A 19,225-nucleotide genomic window follows, 5' to 3' on the forward strand; every position below is an offset into this window, starting at 1 on the left:
GTCAACCAAATAAATTAAAATCAACAAATTTTGGTATAAATTAAAATGTAGGAATAATTCCAAAGGAAACTTAAATATCAAAAACAAAGGGTGATTTTAATGGGTCCCCATTACCCCAGTCCTCATGGTGCCCACCGGGCACAGAAGGCTTCGATTGCACTGGTGGAAACCCAGCGGCAAAGATAGTCGCAGAAGGGGTCAGCTTTGCCAGGCCCATGATGACCCTCCATCACCACCCTCCTCCGCACTGGATGTGTGTGTGCACACTTCCCCACAGACCTGTAAACCTTCCCCTTTCAAATATTCAAGCTTCCATGTTAAAGTTACAAAGGCGCCCACTTGCACCCTTTCAGAGAGAGCACTGCCTTTTTATTTAAAACCAATAATCTGTGACCTCTGGTCTCTCCCTCCCCCCCCCATAACCTGTCTCACCAGCTACTCAAACACATTTTTTTTTTTTTTTTTTTTTCCTCTTTTTTTTATAAATTTAAATTACCCAATTATTTTTTCCAATTAAGGGGCAATTTAGCGTGGCCAATTCACCTAACCTGCACATCTTTTGGGTTGTGGGGGCGAAACCCACGCAGACACGGGGAGAATGTGCAAACTCCACACGGACAGTGACCCAGGGCCGGGATTCGAACCCGGGTCCTCAGCGCCGTAGGCAGCAATGCTAACCACTGTGCCACCGTGCTGCCCTACTCAAACACATTTAATAGAAAGTTCACATTGATGGAGGGACAGTTAAGTGGGTAACTGTGACCAAAAGGAAGAGATGAGATTTACTAAAACAGGATGGAGTTCTCGGGTTTGATATCTCCTCTGTTGGAGTCAGCTCCCCTCTGGGTTACTCTCTGCTGGACACACAGCTCCCTCTCTTCTGGGTTACTCTCTGCTGGACACAGCTCCCTCTCCTCTGGGTTACTCTCTGCTGGACACACAGCTCCCTCTCTTCTGGGTTACTCTCTCTGCTGGACACACAGCTCACTCTCCTCTGGGTTACTCTCTGCTGGACACACAGCTCCCTCTCTTCTGGGTTACTCTCTCTGCTGGACACAGCTCACTCTCCTCTGGGTTACTCTCTGCTGGACACAGCTCCCTCTCTTCTGGGTTACTCTCTCTGCTGGACACACAGCTCCCTCTCCTCTGGGTTACTCCCTCTGCTGGACACACAGCTCACTCTCCTCTGGGTTACTCTCTGCTGGATACAGCTCCCTCTCCTCTGGGTTACTCTCTCTGCTGGACACAGCTCTATCTCTGGGTTACTCTCTCTGCTGGACACAGCTCCCTCTCCTCTGGGTTACTCTCTCTGCTGGACACAGCTCCCTCTCCTCTGGGTTACTCTCTCTGCTGGACACACTGCTCCCTCTCCTCTGGGTTACTCTCTCTGCTGGACACACTGCTCCCTCTCCTCTGGGTTACTGTCTCTGCTGCACACACCTTGCAGTTCAGATGTTACCTGAATAGACAGTAACTCCTGTACCGACTCAGTCCCACTCCAACACTGAACTTGCCCCTTCTCAACTAACCACATCTGAAAGCTGAAAAAAGCCCATCAGCCCTCACCTGCCTCCAGACGAATGAAGCAGGGGGTCCCTACTGGTGAATAGAAACCCAGCCACTCAGGAATAGCGCTAACCTTTTGTCTCGGGCCAGCACAAGTGATCTGGATCTGATCCGGGTGTAGCCCCCACACCCCCACACCCCCAGGGTGATGGGCGTGTGTGGCTCGGTGCTTTGGCTCCTCGCCCGGGAGACCCTCCCTCACATACCGATTCCACTTTGTACCAAAGGTGCAATACAACCGCAGGCTGACTGCTCTGAAACCGCCAGGACTTTGATCCGGATTCAGAGCCATTTCCGCTGTGGAAACGTTCCCACCGACGAGCACTTTGCAAAGTCGAGGGGGTTTTCCCTGTACAAACACACCCTCTCTTTGTTGAAGCCATCATACTGCAGTGTTGAGTGAATAAAGATGTGGCTGCGGGGCTTTGATCCATTAGCCCGGGGCTAGCAATACTGTTCCTGGCGCAGTACAGAACCCACTGCCCTACCTCAACTCCCAGAGTAAACCCCACTAACTTTAAAAGGCTGCTTATTGAAGGCAGCGTCTCTTGCTGCCACTCCAGCCTCTGCTGGGAGAGCTCTCTGACTACCAGTCTAACCCTCCCCATCTCTGGCTCCTGGAGCCTCGCCTTCCTAAACTTCACCCCAAACCCCAGCCGCAATCCCGCATCCCCCCCCCGGTTAATGCTCTGTAAAACTGCGGGAAATCCAACAGCGGACTTACAGCTCAATCCGATCCGTCTGCCGCAGCCGCTTCAGATTCTGCTCGGTACAGACTGAGTTATAAATGAGAGAGGGAGAGGGCGGGAGCCATGTGATCACAGCATCAGCCACCGTCACAGCTTAGTAATTAACAATGATGAGTTGGGACAGGGGTTTTCACTGTGTGTTCAAATTCTATCCATCTGCCTACTTATCCACGTTCCTACCTAACTATCCAACTATCTATGAATCTACATAACCGCATATCCAAATATATAACTACCTACCTGTAGTAATCCACGGGAGGCAGGAGTTCCCTCACCACACCAATCTTTATTTACAATAACGATATTGCAGGAGCAGCTACAAACAGTGCTGCTAGCAGTCCAGTCAACTTAAGACTGGCTCACAAAGCCTACACAGGTGATTATATGGGCCCCCTCAATGAGCTATCATTGAGGAAGCTCATACACCCTCATACATTCTCATACATTCATTACACCCTTCCCCACCAAGGTCCGAGGAATTCCTGCCAGCTGGCATTCCTCTGAGCTTCTTCCTGCTCCTCATGTCTGGGTCTGTCACCTCTGTGTCGTCCGCCGGGTCGTTCTCCGAAGTGAATTTGGGAAAAGGAGACTCAGCCTCGTTCGCAGCTGCCTTCCCATTAAGAGTTCAGCTGGCGGTATGCCCGTTGTGGAATGCGGTGTGGTCCTGTAATCAAACAGCCAGCGGGAGAGCTTTGTGTCTATTGACGCTGCCGGCTGCTTCTTGAGTCCCGCTTTAAGTGTCTGGACCGCTCTCTCTGCCAGGCCGTTGGTCGCTGGATGGTGAGGGGCCGTTTTGATGTGACGGACTCCGTTTTCCTTCAGGAATTTTACAAATTCCCCACTTGTGAATGCCGTTCCGTTGTCCGACACCAATACCTCCGGACAAAAAAGAGTGGCTAAGGTAAATATTGGTCCTTGAGAGGATGAGAAGGGAGTTTTAACAATGGGAGATGAGGAAATGGCTGAGGAACTGAATAGGTTTTTTGTGTCGGTCTTCACAGTGGAAGACACAAATAACATGCCAGCGACTGATAGAAATGAGGCTATGACAGGTGAGGACCTTGAGAGGATTGTTATCACTAAGGAGGGAGTGATGGGCAAGCTGATGGGGCTAAAGGTAGACAAGTCTCCTGGCCCTGATGGAATGCATCCCAGAGTGCTAAAAGAGATGGCTAGGGAAATTGCAGATGCACTAGTGATAATTTACCGAAATTCACTAGACTCTGGGGTGGTCCCGGTGGATTGGAAATTAGCAAACGTGACGCCACTGTTTAAAAAAGAAGGTAGGCAGAAAGCAGGAAATTAAAGGCCAGTGAGCTTAACTTCGGTAGTAGGGAAGATGCTGGAATCTATCATCAAGGAAGAAATTGCGAGGCATCTGGATAGAAATTGTCCCATTGGGCAGACGCAGCATGGGTTTGTAAAAGGCAGGTCATGCCTAACTAATTTAGTGGAATTTTTTGAGGACATTACCAGTGCAGTAGATAACGGGGAGCCGATGGATGTGGTATATCTGGATTTCCAGAAAGCCTTTGACAAGGTGCCACACAAAAGGTTGCTGCATAAGATAAAGATGCATGGCATTAAGGGTAAAGTAGTAGCATGGATAGAGGATTGGTTAATTAATAGATAGCAAAGAGTTGGGATAAATGGGTGTTTCTCTGGTTGGCAATCAGTAGCTAGTGGTGTCCCTCAGGGATCCGTGTTGGGCCCACAATTGTTCACAATTTACATAGATGATTTGGAGTTGGGGACCAAGGGCAATGTGTCCAAGTTTGCAGATGGCACTAAGATGAGTGGTAAAGCGAAAAGTGCAGAGGATACTGGAAGTCTGCAGAGGGATTTGGATAGGTTAAGTGAATGGGCTCGGGTCTGGCAGATGGAATTCAATGTTGACAAATGTGAGGTTATCCATTTTGGTAGGAATAACAGCAAACGGGATTATTATTTAAACGATAAAATATTAAAGCATGCCGCTGTTCAGAGAGACTTGGGTGTGCTAGTGCATGAGTCACAGAAGGTTGGTTTACAAGTGCAACAGGTGATTAAGAAGGCAAATGGAATTTTGTCCTTCATTGCTAGAGGGATGGAGTTTAAGACTAGGGAGGTTATGTTGCAATTGTATAAGGTGTTAGTGCGGCCACACCTGGAGTATTGTGTTCAGTTTTGGTCTCCTTACTTGAGAAAGGACGTACTGGCGCTGGAGGGTGTGCAGAGGAGCTGAAGGGGTTGGATTATGAGGAGAGGTTGAGTAGACTGGGACTGTACTCGTTGGAATTTAGAAGGATGAGGGGGGATCTTATAGAAACATTTAAAATTATGAAGGGAATAGATAGGATAGATGCGGGCAGGTTGTTTCCACTGGCGGGTGACAGCAGAACTAGGGGACATAGCCTCAAAATAAGGGGAAGTAGATTTAGGACTGAATTTAGGAGGAACGTCTTCACCCAAAGGGTTGTGGATCTATGGAATTCCTTGCCCAGTGAAGCAGTTGAGGCTCCTTCATTACATGTTTTTAAGGTAAAGATAGATAGTTTTTTGAAGAATAAAGGGATTAAGGGTTATGGTGTTCGGGCCGGAAAGTGGAGCTGAGTCCACAAAAGATCAGCCATGATCTAATTGAATGGCGGAGCAGGCCCGAGGGGCCAGATGGCCTACTCCTGCTCCTAGTTCTTATGTTCTTATGTTCTTATCCATGTGTTGCAAACGAGGCCCTGAGCTTTTCAATTGTCGATGCTTTTGTTAGGGTTAGTGGCTGGAGTCCATCTTTGATTTTTCTAAATGCTGCCACTCCCATTACTGATACGGCCGCACCTGTGTCTATTTCCATTATTGTCGGCAGCCCATTCACCCATGGGGTAATCCTAATGGGTTCTGCTTTCTTCGTTGTAATATTATATAATTGTTCTCCTTCGGAGGAGGATGGGGCGTCTAGGTTGTGTACTTCCCTGCATCCCCACCTCTTTTGCCACCTCCTTCTAGGGTTTCTGTCGTTGTTACCCCACTCTGTCTGGTGCCAGAAACAGTCCTTCTCTGTTGGGGGAGCCTCAGCCGGTACTTCCCTCTGTCTCCAGTTAGTCTTGGCAGACTTGGGGCAGTTCTGGGGTTTTCCTTTTTCCCTCTATTCCTCAGGTTTTTCCTGAGAGCGGCTATCTGGTAGCAGGACCCGTTGTGGTAGTCCCTCTCACAGGTATCTACCTCCATTGGCGTGCCCTGTCGTTCCTGCGCCCCACTTGCTGCCTTTTCTAGGGACAGTGCGAGCTGTAACGCCTGCCTGCAGTCTAGCTCCATTTCCGCCAACAGGCGTTTCTGTATTGTGAGGTCGTTTATACCACACACTAACCGGTCCCGAAGCATTTCATTTAGCGTCGGGCCGAACTCACATTTTTCCGCCAGCCTTCTCAGGCGGGTCAAGAAATTCGCGACTGACTCCCTGTCATAAGAACATAAGAACTAGGAGCAGGAGTAGGCCATCTGGCCCTTCGAGCCTGCTCCGCCATTCAATGAGATCATGGCTGATCTTTTGTGGACTCAGCTCCACTTTCCGGCCCGAACACCATAACCCTTAATCCCTTTATTCTTCAAAAAACTATCTATCTTTACCTTAAAAACATGTAATGAAGGAGCCTCAACTGCTTCACTGGGCAAGGAATTCCATAGATTCACAACCCTTTGGGTGAAGAAGTTCCTCCTAAACTCAGTTCTAAATCTACTTCCCCTTATTTTGAGGCTATGCCCCCTAGTTCTGCTGTCACCCGCCAGTGGAAACAACCTGCCCGCATCTATCCTATCTATTCCCTTCATAATTTTAAATGTTTCTATAAGATCCCCCCTCATCCTTCTAAATTCCAACGAGTACAGTCCCAGTCTACTCAACCTCTCCTCATAATCCAACCCCTTCAGCTCTGGGATTAACCTAGTGAATCTCCTCTGCACACCCTCCAGCGCCAGTACGTCCTTTCTCAAGTAAGGAGACCAAAACTGAACACAATACTCCAGGTGTGGCCGCACTAACACCTTATACAATTGCAACATAACCTCCCTAGTCTTAAACTCCATCCCTCTAGCAATGAAGGACAAAATTCCATTTGCCTTCTTAATCACCTGTTGCACTTGTAAACCAACCTTCTGTGACTCATGCACTAGCACACCCAAGCCTCTCTGAACAGCGGCATGCTTTAATATTTTATCGTTTAAGTAATAATCCCGTTTGCTGTTATTCCTACCAAAATGGATAACCTCACATTTGTCAACATTGTATTCCATCTGCCAGACCCGAGCCCATTCACTTAACCTATCCAAATCCCTCTGCAAACTTCCAGTATCCTCTGCACTTTTCGCTTTACCACTCATCTTAGTGTCATCTGCAAACTTGGACACATTGCCCTTGGTCCCCAACTCCAAATCATCAATGTAAATTGTGAACAATTGTGGGCCCAACACGGATCCCTGAGGGACACCACTAGCTACTGATTGCCAACCAGAGAAACACCCATTTATCCCAACCCTTTGCTTTCTATTAATTAACCAATCCTCTATCCATGCTACTACTTTACCCTTAATGCCATGCATCTTTATCTTATGCAGCAACCTTTTGTGTGGCACCTTGTCAAAGGCTTTCTGGAAATCCAGATATACCACATCCATCGGCTCCCCGTTATCTACTGCACTGGTAATGTCCTCAAAAAATTCCACTAAATTAGTTAGGCATGACCTGCCTTTAACGAACCCATGCTGCGTCTGCCCAATGGGACAATTTCTATCCAGATGCCTCGCAATTTCTTCCTTGATGATAGATTCCAGCATCTTCCCTATTACCGAAGTTAAACTCACTGGCCTATAATTTCCTGCTTTCTGCCTACCTCCTTTTTTAAACAGCGGCGTCACGTTTGCTAATTTCAATCCACCGGGACCACCCCAGAGTCTAATGAATTTCGGTAAATTATCACTAGTGCATCTGCAATTTCCCTAGCCATCTCTTTTAGCACTCTGGGATGCATTCCAATGGGCCAGGAGACTTGTCTACCTTTAGCCCCATTAGCTTGCCCATCACTCCCTCCTTAGTGATAACAATCCTCTCAAGGTCCTCACCTGTCATAGCCTCATTTCTATCAGTCGCTGGCATGTTATTTGTGTCTTCCACTGTGAAGACCGACCCAAAAAACCTGTTCAGTTCCTCAGCCATTTCTTCATTTCCCATTATTAAAACTCCCTTCTCATCCTCTAAAGGACCAATATTTACCTTAGCCACTCTTTTTTGTCTTATATATTTGTAAAAACTTTTACTGTCTGTTTTTATATTCTGAGCAAGTTTACTCTCATACTCTATCTTACTCTTCTTTATAGCTTTTTTAGTAGCTTTCTGTTGCCCCCTAAAGATTTCCCAGTCCTCTAATCTCCCAGCAATCTTTGCCACTTTATATGCTTTTTCCTTCAATTTGATACTCTCCCTTATTTCCTTAGATATCCACGGTCGATTTTCCCTCTTTCTTGCGTCCTTCCTTTTTGTTGGTATAAACCTTTGCTGAGCACTGTGAAAAATCGCTTGGAAGGTTCTCCACTGTTCCTCAACTGTTCCACCATAAAGTCTTAGCTCCCAGTCTACCTTAGCTAGTTCTTCTCTCATCCCCTTGTAATCTCCTTTGTTTAAACACAAAACACTAGTATTTGATTTTACTTTCTCACCCTCCATCTGTATTTTAAATTCCACCATATTGTGATCGCTCCTTCCGAGAGGATCCCTAACTATGAGATCATGAATCAATCCTGTCTCATTACACAGGACAAGATCTAGGACCGCTTGTTCCCTCGTAGGTTCCATTACATACTGTTCTAGGCAACTATCGCGGATACATTCTATAAACTCCTCCTCACGGTTGCCTTGACCGACCTGGTTAAACCAATCAACATGTAGATTAAAATCCCCCATGATAACTGCTGTACCATTTCTACATGCATCAGTTATTTCTTTGTTTATTGCCTGCCCCACCATCTCGTTACTATTTGGTGGCCGATAGACTACTCCTATCAGTGACTTTTTCGCCTTACTATTCCTGATTTCCACCCAAATGGATTCAACCTTATCCTCCATAGCACCGATGTCATCCCTTACTATTGCCCGGATGTCATCCTTAAATAACAGAGCAACACCACCTCCCTTACCATCCACTCTGTCCTTCCGAATAGTTTGATACCCTCGGATATTTAACTCCCAGTCGTGACCATCCTTTAACCATGTTTCAGTAATGGCCACTAAATCATAGTCCTTCACGATGATTTGTGCCACCAACTCATTTACTTTATTCCGAATACTACGAGCATTCAGGTAAAGTACACTTATGTTGGTTTTTTTACCTCTGTTTTGAATCTTAACATCTCCAGTTTTATTCCTTTTGTTATTACTGGGCCTATTCACTGTGCTCCCCTCAGTCACTGTACCTTGTACTGTCGCCCTTATGGATTTCTGACTATGTCTTCTTTGCCTTGCACTTTTCCCCTTACTTCCTTTTGTTTCTGTCCCTGTTTTACTACCTTCCAACTTCCAGCATTGGTTCCCATCCCCCTGCCACATTAGTTTAAACCCTCCCCAACAGCTCTAGAAAACACCCCCCCTAGGACATTGGTTCCAGTCCTGCCCAAGTGCAGACCGTCCGGTTTGTACTGGTCCCACCTCCCCCAGAACCGGTCCCAATGCCCCAGGAATTTGAATCCCTCCCTCTTGCACCATCTCTCGAGCCACGCATTCATCCTATCTATCCTGACATTCCTACTCTGACTAGCTCGTGGCACTGGTAGCAATCCTGAGATTATTACCTTTGAGGTCCTACTTTTTAGTTTAACTCCTAACTCCCTGAATTCCGCTTGTAGGACCTCATCCCGTTTTTTACCTATATCGTTGGTGCCTATGTGCACCACGACAGCTGGCTGTTCACCCTCCCCCCCTAGAATGTCCTGCAGCCGCTCCGAGACATCCTTGACCCTTGCACCAGGGAGGCAACATACCATCCTGGAGTCTCGATTACGTCCACAGAACCGCCTGTCTATTCCCCTTACGATCGAGTCCCCTATCACTATAGCCCTGCCATTTTTCTTACTGCCCTGCTGTGCAGCAGAGCCAGCCACGGTGCCATGAACCTGGCTGCTGCTGCCTTCCCCTGGTGAGCCATCTCCCTCAACAGTATCCAAACCGGTATATCTGTTTTGCAGGGAGATGACCGCAGGGGACACCTGCACTGCCTTCCTACTCTTGCTCTTTCTTTTGGTCACCCATTTTCTATCTCCCTCAGTAACCTTCACCTGCGGTGTGACCAACTCGCTAAACGTGCTATCCACGACCTCCTCAGCATCGCGGATGCTCCAAAGTGAGTCCATCCGCAGCTCCAGAGCCGTCAAGCGGTCTAACAAGAGCTGCAACTGAACACACTTCTTGCACGTGAAGGAGCCAGGGACAGTGGACGTGTCCCTGAGCTCCCACATCGCACACGAGGAGCATGACACGGGTCTGGGATCTCCTGCCATGTCTTAAACCCTTGGTAAACTTAAACAACTACAATTTCAAAATAAAAATAAATAAATTAGACAATGAAAAGAAAAAGAGAGACTACTTACCAGTCACTTACCAGGGTTAAAGAGCACCTCCTCACACTCTGCACCGAATTACCTCACTGCACCAAATTACCAAATTTCAATCCTCCACTCTGTACGAGTCTCACTCCGGATGAGTCTCCTGGAAAGTGCTTGCTTACTTTGTGCGCAGTCTCTCTGTCTTTTATACAGACCTCAGCTAACCGATGACTCAAAAAAATACCTTAACTTCAAAGAGAAGAATACAATGTGCCCCTAAACAGGCCTCAACAGGCCTCAAGTGATTGCCAGATAACTGCCTCTCAGCAATTAGGGTGGGGGCAGCTTCAACCAATCAGACACTAAGCTCCACACTGCACTTTTAACTGAAAAACAGCAGAATTAGATTTTCCACTTACCTTTGCTGATTTACTCACTGCACCAAATTACCAAATTTCAATCCTCCACTCTGTACGAGTCTCACTCCGGATGAGTCTCCTGGAAAGTGCTTGCTTGTCTTCCCGCTTCGCGGTGTAGAATCTGTACCTACGCAAAATGAGGGGTGGTTTTGGGTCGTAGTGCTCTTTCACCAATTCCGTTACTTCTTGGAAAGTTTTCGTGTCCGGCACATCGGGATAAGTCAGACTACGTATAATGGCAAAAGCGGAGGGTCTGCACGCCGACAGCAGGATAAGCCATCTCCTTTCGTCCATCAGTATATCATTTGCCCGAAAGAAGTAACACATTCTCTCCACATACTGGGACCAGTCCTCAATAGCCGGGTCGAATGCCTCTAACCTCCCAAAAAACGGCATTTTTAAAATTGCAAGGCTTACCCTCCGAGTGCGGCAGCTGGTCTCCGCAAAATTCATAGTTTACCTCGTCGCCACTGTAGTAATCTACGGGAGGCAGGAGTTCCGTCACCACACCAATATTTATTTACAATAACGATATTACAGGAGCAGCTACAAACAGTGCTGCTAGCAGTCCAGTCAACTTAAGACTCTTCACAAAGCCTACACAGGTGATTATATGGGCCCCCTCAATGAGCTATCATTGAGGGAGCTCATACTCCAATTGGCCAACCAATAAAGCCAATTGGAGTTCATTACACTACCTATCCAGTTATCCATACCTATTGAATTACTTATCTACCTAGCTGTCCAATCATCAAGTTACATTCCAAAATATTAAATTATCTATCAACTTACCTCTCCAATTGTCTATTTACCTACATATCCAACCTACCCATCCAATTATCTATTTATCTACAAATCCAACCTACCATCCAACTATCTACCTAACTAGCTCTCCAATTATCCATCTATCCAACAATTTACCTATCTTATCTAACTAGTTCTCCAACTATCTGTCTACCCACCCAGCTATCTGTCTACCCATTCAACTATCAGTCTACCCACCCAACTATCTGTCTACCCATTCAACTATCTGTCTACCCATCCAACTATCTATCTATATATACAATTATCTGTCTACTCATCCAACTATCTACCTAACTAGCTCTCCAACTATCTACCTATACAACAATCTATCTAACTACTCATCCAACTATCTATCTACCTACTCATCCAACTATCTATCTAGCTACTCATCCAACTATCTATCTACCATCCAAATATTTATCTACCCACTGTGCCAAGGACCAGGGTGGCACAGTGGTGAGCACTGCTGCTTCACAGCGCACAGGGCCAGGGTGGCACGGCGGCACAGCAGTTAGTACTGCTGTCTCACAGTGCTGAGGACCAGGCTGGCACGGTGGTGCAGAGGTTAGTATGGCTGGCTCACACCGCCGAAGATCAGGGTGGCACGGTGGTGCAGTGGTTAGCATTGCTGTCTCACAGTGCTGAGGACCAGGCTGGCACGGTGGTGCAGTGGTTAGCATTGCTGTCTCACAGTGCTGAGGACCAGGCTGGCATGGTGGTGCAGTGGTTAGTACGGCTGGCTCACGCCGCCGATGATCAGGGTGGCATGGTGGCATAGTGGTTAGCACTACTGCGTCACAGAAGCACCGAGGATCAAGGTGGCACGGTGATCGGCCAACAGTTCTCAAGGGGCGGAATTCCTATTGTCAGGGGACAGGCAGATGTGGCAAGGTGAGTGCCTGACAGACATCTAATTGGCCTGACCTCCCCCATGGTAGCGACATGGATCCCCCAGTAGTTCTTCAACCTGTGGGTGTGATCTCTGCTACATACATTAAAGCCAGAACATAATTTCAGATGGACAATCCAACATCGAAACAGTTCTGAGAATTTTCAATACGTTTTGTTTTTATCTCATAACTCCAGTATCTGCAATATTTTGCTTTTGTTCACGAGAACAATAACTAGCCCAATATTCTGCTGCAACTGATAAATCCATATGGAATAGCATAAAATAATAGCATTTAATCTTGATCCGTATATTAATGTAAAGCCAAAATAGCTTTGGGTTGCAGCGTTTTCAGAAATTATTCTATTATTGAAAACATGATTAGTAAGCATTTCCTTGCAGCACTGAACTAAAATCTGGCAATTCTGCAATGGAACAATAAGAAAAACAGAGCACGGGATCTGTTTTTAAAATAATTCACATTCCATTCACATCACTGTGATTTTATCTGAATAAATAACTGAGCTCCCAACACAGATATATTCATTCTGAAATCAAGTTAAATGCCCACAGCTGCACTTGGATTGTAAACATTTTCGATAGCATGTCCAAAACCTTATTTCAGAAAATTTACATAAATGGCTCTTTAAAAATTGTTATTTTTAATAACACCGAGTCACCATGCCACCCTGATCCTCGGTGCTTCTGTGAGGCAGTAGTGCTAACCACTATGCCACATGCCACCCTGATCCTCGGCGGCGTGAGTAGTAACCACTGTGCCACCGTGCCCCCCTGGCCATCAGCACTGTGAGACACCAATACTAACCGCTGAACCACCGTGCCCCCCTGGCCATCAGCACTGTGAGACACCAATACTAACCGCTGAACCACCGTGCCCCCCTGGCCATCAGCACTGTGAGACAGCAATACTAACCGCTGAACCACCGTGCCCCCCTGGCCATCAGCACTGTGAGACAGCAATACTAACCACTGCACCACCGTGCCACTCTGGCTATCAGCACTGTGAGACAGCAATACTAACCACTGCACCACCGTGCCACTCTGGTCCTCAGCACTGTGAGACAGCAATACTAACCGCTGAACCACCGTGCCCCCCTGGCCATCAGCACTGTGAGACAGCAATACTAACCACTGCACCACCGTGCCACTCTGGCTATCAGCACTGTGAGACAGCAATACTAACCACTGCACCACCGTGCCACTCTGGTCCTCAGCACTGTGAGACAGCAATACTAACCGCTGAACCACCGTGCCCCCCCTGGCCATCAGCTCTGTGAGGCAGCAATGCTAACCACTGTGCCACTGTGCCACCCTGATCCTGTGCGCTGTGAAGCAGCAGTGCTAACCAGTGTGCCACCCTGGTCCTTGGCACAGTGAGGCAGCAATGCTAACCACTGTGCCACCGTGCCACCCTGGTCCTGAGCGCTGTGAAGCAGCAGTGCTAACCAATGCGTCACCGTGCCACCCTAGACTCTGTAAAAATTATGGCCGTGTGTCTCAGCAGCGCACCGTTGCTAGTGGCGGGGTTCTCTCTTCCCACCACTTGTCACTGGGATTTCCCCTTGTAATCACCCCACACCGCCGGGAAACCCATGGTCAGGGGTCCGCTGCCGGAGGGAAAAGTGAATTCCAAATGCCGGAGAATTCCAGTCTATGAAAAAGTTTCATTGTGACAAATGTACTAGGGAGAATATGTCTTGATTCTGTTTAATTAATGACAAAGGGATAGAGTCCTAGAATGATACAACACAAAAGCAGGCCATTGATCCCATCATGCCAGTTCCACTTTTTTGGTTAAATTATCCAATTTATTCCACTCCCCTGCTCTTTACCCACAGCCCTGTGTATATTTTTCCCCTTCAAGTGTTTATCCAACCCTTTTCACAGCTAGCTTTAAACCTGCATCCTCTCTCTATCAGGCGGTGCATCCCAGATCATGCTAACTTGCTGTGCATTTTTCCCCTCATGTCGCCCCCTGGTTTCCTTTTACCAACCACCTTAAATCTGTGTTCTTGGCCACTGGAAACAGTTTATCTTTATTTTCTCTATCTGTAGCCTTAATGATTTTAAACACCTTTGTCAAATATCTTTCTCTGTAACAAGGAGAACAAATCTCAGATTCTCCAGTCTCTCTGCTTAACTGAAGTCCCTCATTCCCTGTTACCGTGTCAGCAAATTTCTTTGGCAACGTCTCCGAGATTTGGACACCTTACCTGCCCAAAATTGAACATAATATTCCATTTGGGGCTGAATCAATGTTTTATAAAATGTTAGCATAACTTCCTAGCTTTTGTATCCTAAACCTCCATTAATAAAGCCAAGATCCCATGTGCATTTTTAACAACAATCTCCACTTTCCCTGCCACTTTCAAAGATCTGTGCACATACACACTCAGGTATCTTTGCTCTTGAACCTCCTTCAAAATTGTAATGTTCAGCATGTTTTTGGGGAAAGAGCATGATTGCAGCAAGCAGGAAGCCATCTCGGAGTTGGTAAGCTGACGGAAGAGGATAAGGAAGAAGAGGAGAGGTAGCATCTGACAGATTCGCAGTCGGCCCGAGCTCTCGGAAACAAACTCATTGGGGAGTAAGTCAACTCAATCAAAAATCTGATTCCTCATTCACCACTCTTTACTACTTCTCTCAATTACCATCACATTAAACTCCTTCAGTCTACTCCATACTCACTTCACTGCGAATATAAGAACCAACATTAAATCCAAAACAGAATGATCAAATTAGTTTGTTTTCTATATCTTCACACTCTTTTCTCCCTTAGATAACAATGTGGAGTATTGGAAGAACTTTCAAGCTCAGGTACAGCATGTCCTGAACAGGCCTTTTGTGGCCATCCATTCCGAGATTTGAAGGACTTTCGAGTTCAGAGGCAGCAGTGCTACAAGCTACAGAAGGGAGATGGATCATTTGATTGCATGGTGTACCGAAAACAACCTCTCTCCAAATGTTGGAAGGACCAAGGAACTGATCATCGACTTCAGGAAGCGTGGCACGACACCCACCCTGTCTCCAGGGCTGTTTAGCACAGGGCTAAATCGCTGGCTTTGAAAGCAGACCAAGCAGGCCAGCAGCACGGTTCGATTCCCGTAACAGCCTCCCCGAACAGGCGCCGGAATGTGGTGACTAGGGGCTTTTCACAGTAACTTCATTGAAGCCTACTCGTGACAATAAGCGATTTTCATTTCGTTTTTTCATCAAAGGCTCCGAAGTGGAGAGTGTTATGGGCCAGGGTTCAGAGAACCCCAAAGTGTATCATGGAGTTCACCTGATCCACAACTTTTAATAGATTGTGGTATGGGGAGCACACGGCCCACTCTACAGGTATGGTACAGCAGAATTGGAAAAGTATTTTTTAAAGCAAAACAATGTTTATTCTATGAACTCAAGTTAAACTTTTTAAAACATACAGTGTACATCTTAGCAACCATTAAACCATTCAAATACAACCCCCAAAGAATACAACACTAAATAATCCTTTAAGCTTTCCTTTTAACATCCATAAGACTTAAAAAAACATTTAAACAGAAGCATATCAGGTTAAAGTCACTACTGGGAGCAGTTATTAGTTTTAAATCACCAAAGGATCAATTTACAGTCTTTAGATTACAGAGAGAGAGTCTCATACACCTTCTGGCTGTGACTGCAGCTATCGAGCTCTGAAAACGAAACTAAAACACAAGCTGCAGCAAACACCCTAAAACAAAAGTAAAGAGCTGACAGACAGCCCAGCTCGACCCACTCTCTGGCATCACTGCAGTAGTAAACACCCATTTCTTAAAGGTATTCTCACATGACACCTCCCCCTCCAAGAAAACAAAATAAACCATCAATTTCAAGATGGTTTCATTTTTCACCTTTTCACCATCCTCTAAGAAATGCACACAATAAATATATATTTTTGTTTCAAAAAAACAACACACACAAACAGATATAATAATATAGTCCATTTTTGTTCTTCTTCCTCTAACGGAAATCCTACTCGATTGACAGTCTCTTTGAACAAGAAGGTCCTTGCATGATCCGTCCATTTCTCCACACCTCGGCATTTCTCTTTAAAGTCAGATACCTGAGTTCAATCTGATCACTGAGTCCCTTGTAATTCTCCAAAACATGAGCATTTCAGGCCGTCAAATGCCTGTTGAAAGTCTGCTGTCCACTGAAATTTTTGACGTTTCTTCAGCAAGTCTATCAGTGGAGCAACACGCTACAAAGAATTTTCACAAATGTTCGATCAAATCCACGCATTTCAAGAAGTTGCATTTTTTCCCTTCATCTTGAGGGTATCGGAAACTCTTCAAGGAAAGTGACTTGGGCTTTTCCAAATTCACTTTTGGCTAGGTTTATCACCAAACCTGCCTCCTGAAGTCGATCGAATAACTCCATCAGATGTTTTAAATGTTCTTTCCATGTCTGGCTGAAAATTACCAGAAGGAATTGGTGGATGTTGAGTCTGGAGAAGGGTGTGTAGATAGCGTGGGTCACATTGAGATCCAAAAAGATGAGGTGTTGGGAGTCTTGAAAAATATTAAGGTAGATAAGTCCCCAGGGCCTGATGGGATCTACCCCAGAATACTGAGGAGGCTAGGGAGGAAATTGCTGAGGCATTGACAAAATTTTTTGGATCCTCACTGTCTTCAGGTGATGTCCCGGAGGACTGGAGAATAGCCAATGTTGTTCCTATGTTTAAGAAGGGTAGCAAGGATCATCCAGGGAACTACAGGCCAGTGAGCCTTACGTCAGTGGTAGGAAAGTTACTGGAGAGAATTCTTAGAGACAGGATCTACTCCCATTTGGAAGCAAATGGATGTATTAGTGAGTGAGAGGCAGCATGGTTTTGTGAAGGGGAGTTTGTGTCTCACTAAGAGGTCACAAAGATGATTGATGCGGGTAGGGCAGTGGATGTTGTCTATATGGACTTCAGTAAGGCCTTTGACAAGGTCCCTCATGATAGACTGGTACAAAAGGTGAAGTCACATGGGATCAGGGGTGAGCTGGCAAGGTGGATACAGAACTGGCTAGATCATAGAAGGCAGAGAGTAGCAATGGAAGGCTGCTTTTCTAATTGGAGGGCTGTGACTAGTGGTGTTCCGCGGGGATCAGTGCTGGGACCTTTGATGTTCGTAGTATATATAAATCATTTGGAGGAAAATGTAACTGGTCTGATTAGTAGGTTTGCAGACGACACAAAGGTTGGTGGAATTGCGGATAGCGATGAGGACTGTCAGAGGATACAGCAGGATTTAGATCGTTTGGAGACTTGGGCGGAGACATGGCAGATGGAGTTTAATCCGGACAAATGTGAGGTAATGCATTTTGGAAGGTCTAATGCAAGTAGGGAATATACAGTGAATGGTAGAACCCTCAAGAGTATTGAAAGTCAGAGAGATTTAGGTGTACAGGTCCACAGGTCACTGAAAGTGGCAACACAGGTGGAGAAGGTAGACAAGAAGGCATACAGCATACTTGCCTTCATTGGCCGGGGCATTGAGTATAAGAATTGGCAAGTCATGTTGCAGCTGTATAGAACCTTATTTATGCCACACTTGGAGTTGTTCAATTCTGGTCGCCACTCTACCAGAAGGATGAGGAGGCTTTAGAGAGGGTGCAGAAGAGATTTACCAGGCTGTTGCCTGGTATGGAGGGCATTAGGCATGAGGAGCGGTTGAATAAACTTGGTTTGTTCTCACTGGAACGGCGGAGGTTGAGGGGTAACCTGATAGAGGTCTACAAAATGAGGGGCATAAACAGAGTGGATAGTCAGAGGCTTTTCCCAAGTGTAGAGGGGTCAATTATTAGGGAGCATAGGTTTAAGGTGCGAGGGGCAAGGTTTAGAGTAGATGTATGAGGCAAGTTTCTTTTTTACACAGAGGGAAGTGGGTGCCTGGAACTCGCTGCCGGAGGAGGTGGTGGAAGCAGGGTCGATAGTGACATTTAAGGGGCATCTTGACAAATACGTGAATAGGATGGGAATAGAGAGTAACGGACCCAGGAAGTGTAGAAAATTGTAGTGTAGTCGGGCAGCATGGTCGGCACGGGCTTGGAATCCCAAAGGGCCTGTTCCTGTGCTGTACTTTTCTTTGTTCTTTGTCAATGTATGCCGCACAATTGGGTAATCCTGAAACGACTTTGTTAGTTAACCATTGAAATGTGGCTGGGGCGTTTTTCATACCAAATGGCATAACTTTGAATTGGTATATGCCATCTGGAGTCACAAAAACTGAAATCTCCTTTGCCTTTCGGATAAAGGTACCTGCCAGTAACCTTTAAGTAAATCCAATTTGGAAATAAAAGCTGATTGTCCCACCTTCTCAATGCAATCCTTCAAACGTGGGATAGGATAAGAGTCCGTTCTTGTAACTGCATTAACCTTTCTATCGTCCACACACAACCATTGGGTACCGCCTGGTTTTGGTACCATCACTATGGGTGAGCTCCACTGGCTGCAACCCACTTCCGCCATTTTTAAGCATACTCTCAATCTTTTTGTTAACCTGTGCCAATTTTAAAGGGTTACGTCTGTATGGATATTGTTTGATTGGAACAGCATTTCCCATGTCCCACTTTCTCAATGCAATTGGTTTTCACTGAGTGCTGAATTTGGTGCATTTGAGTGCTATAGTGAGAGTTTGGTGACTGAGGGAGTATAAGTGTTCATTTTTATCTAAAGTCTAGTCTTTCTTTTATTTAGTTAATTAACTTAAAAGTTGCTGTTTGGTTTAGAAGAAGGTGAATTTTCAATCAGCTTTAAACAAAGGTTCTACTTGTAGGTACTTGCAGCTGGAGCTTGTTAATTAGTTAATTAGATTAGGCCAGTTTTCAGAGGCTAGAGTCACAGTATAAAAGTGACCTAATTTGTTGCTGAATTTGTTGCATTTGAGTGCTACAGTGAGAGTTTGGTGACTGAGGGAGTGCTGACTTTGGTGCATTTGAGTGCTATAGTGAGAGTTTAGTGACTGAGGGAGTGCTGGATTTAGTGCATTTGAGCGCTATAGTGAGTTTGGTGACTGAGTGAGTTAGGTGAGATGGGAGCAAGGTGCTCCTTTCATTTCATTTCTGCAAAGAGTGAGAAGGGAGCCAGGAGTTTACAGCGAGTGCAGCTGACTGGGAGCAGAGTCGGAGGGCGGAGGTCCAGTTGGTCCACAGGGCAGCTATACTCTGTAATGTAAGACGGGATGGAGGCTCGGGCAGTTGCATGC

General features: G+C 46.1%; 1 protein-coding gene across 3 annotated transcripts in view; it reads right to left on the bottom strand.

Moving 5' to 3' along the window:
- Positions 1-2,383, bottom strand: part of LOC119954185 (G protein-activated inward rectifier potassium channel 4-like) — a 52,961-nt gene extending 50,578 nt beyond the window's left edge. Inside the window, exon 1 of one of the 3 annotated variants that reach the window (XM_038779181.1) lies at positions 2,291-2,383. The gene's annotated coding sequence lies outside the window, so the exon portion shown is untranslated. The remainder of the gene's footprint in view (positions 1-2,290) is intronic. The other 2 variants (XM_038779183.1, XM_038779182.1) reach the window with 2 other exon arrangements.
- Positions 2,384-19,225: the final 16,842 nt, after the last annotated feature.

This window comes from Scyliorhinus canicula, chromosome 19 (genome assembly GCF_902713615.1).
Source record: "Scyliorhinus canicula chromosome 19, sScyCan1.1, whole genome shotgun sequence".
Taxonomy (NCBI): domain Eukaryota; kingdom Metazoa; phylum Chordata; class Chondrichthyes; order Carcharhiniformes; family Scyliorhinidae; genus Scyliorhinus; species Scyliorhinus canicula.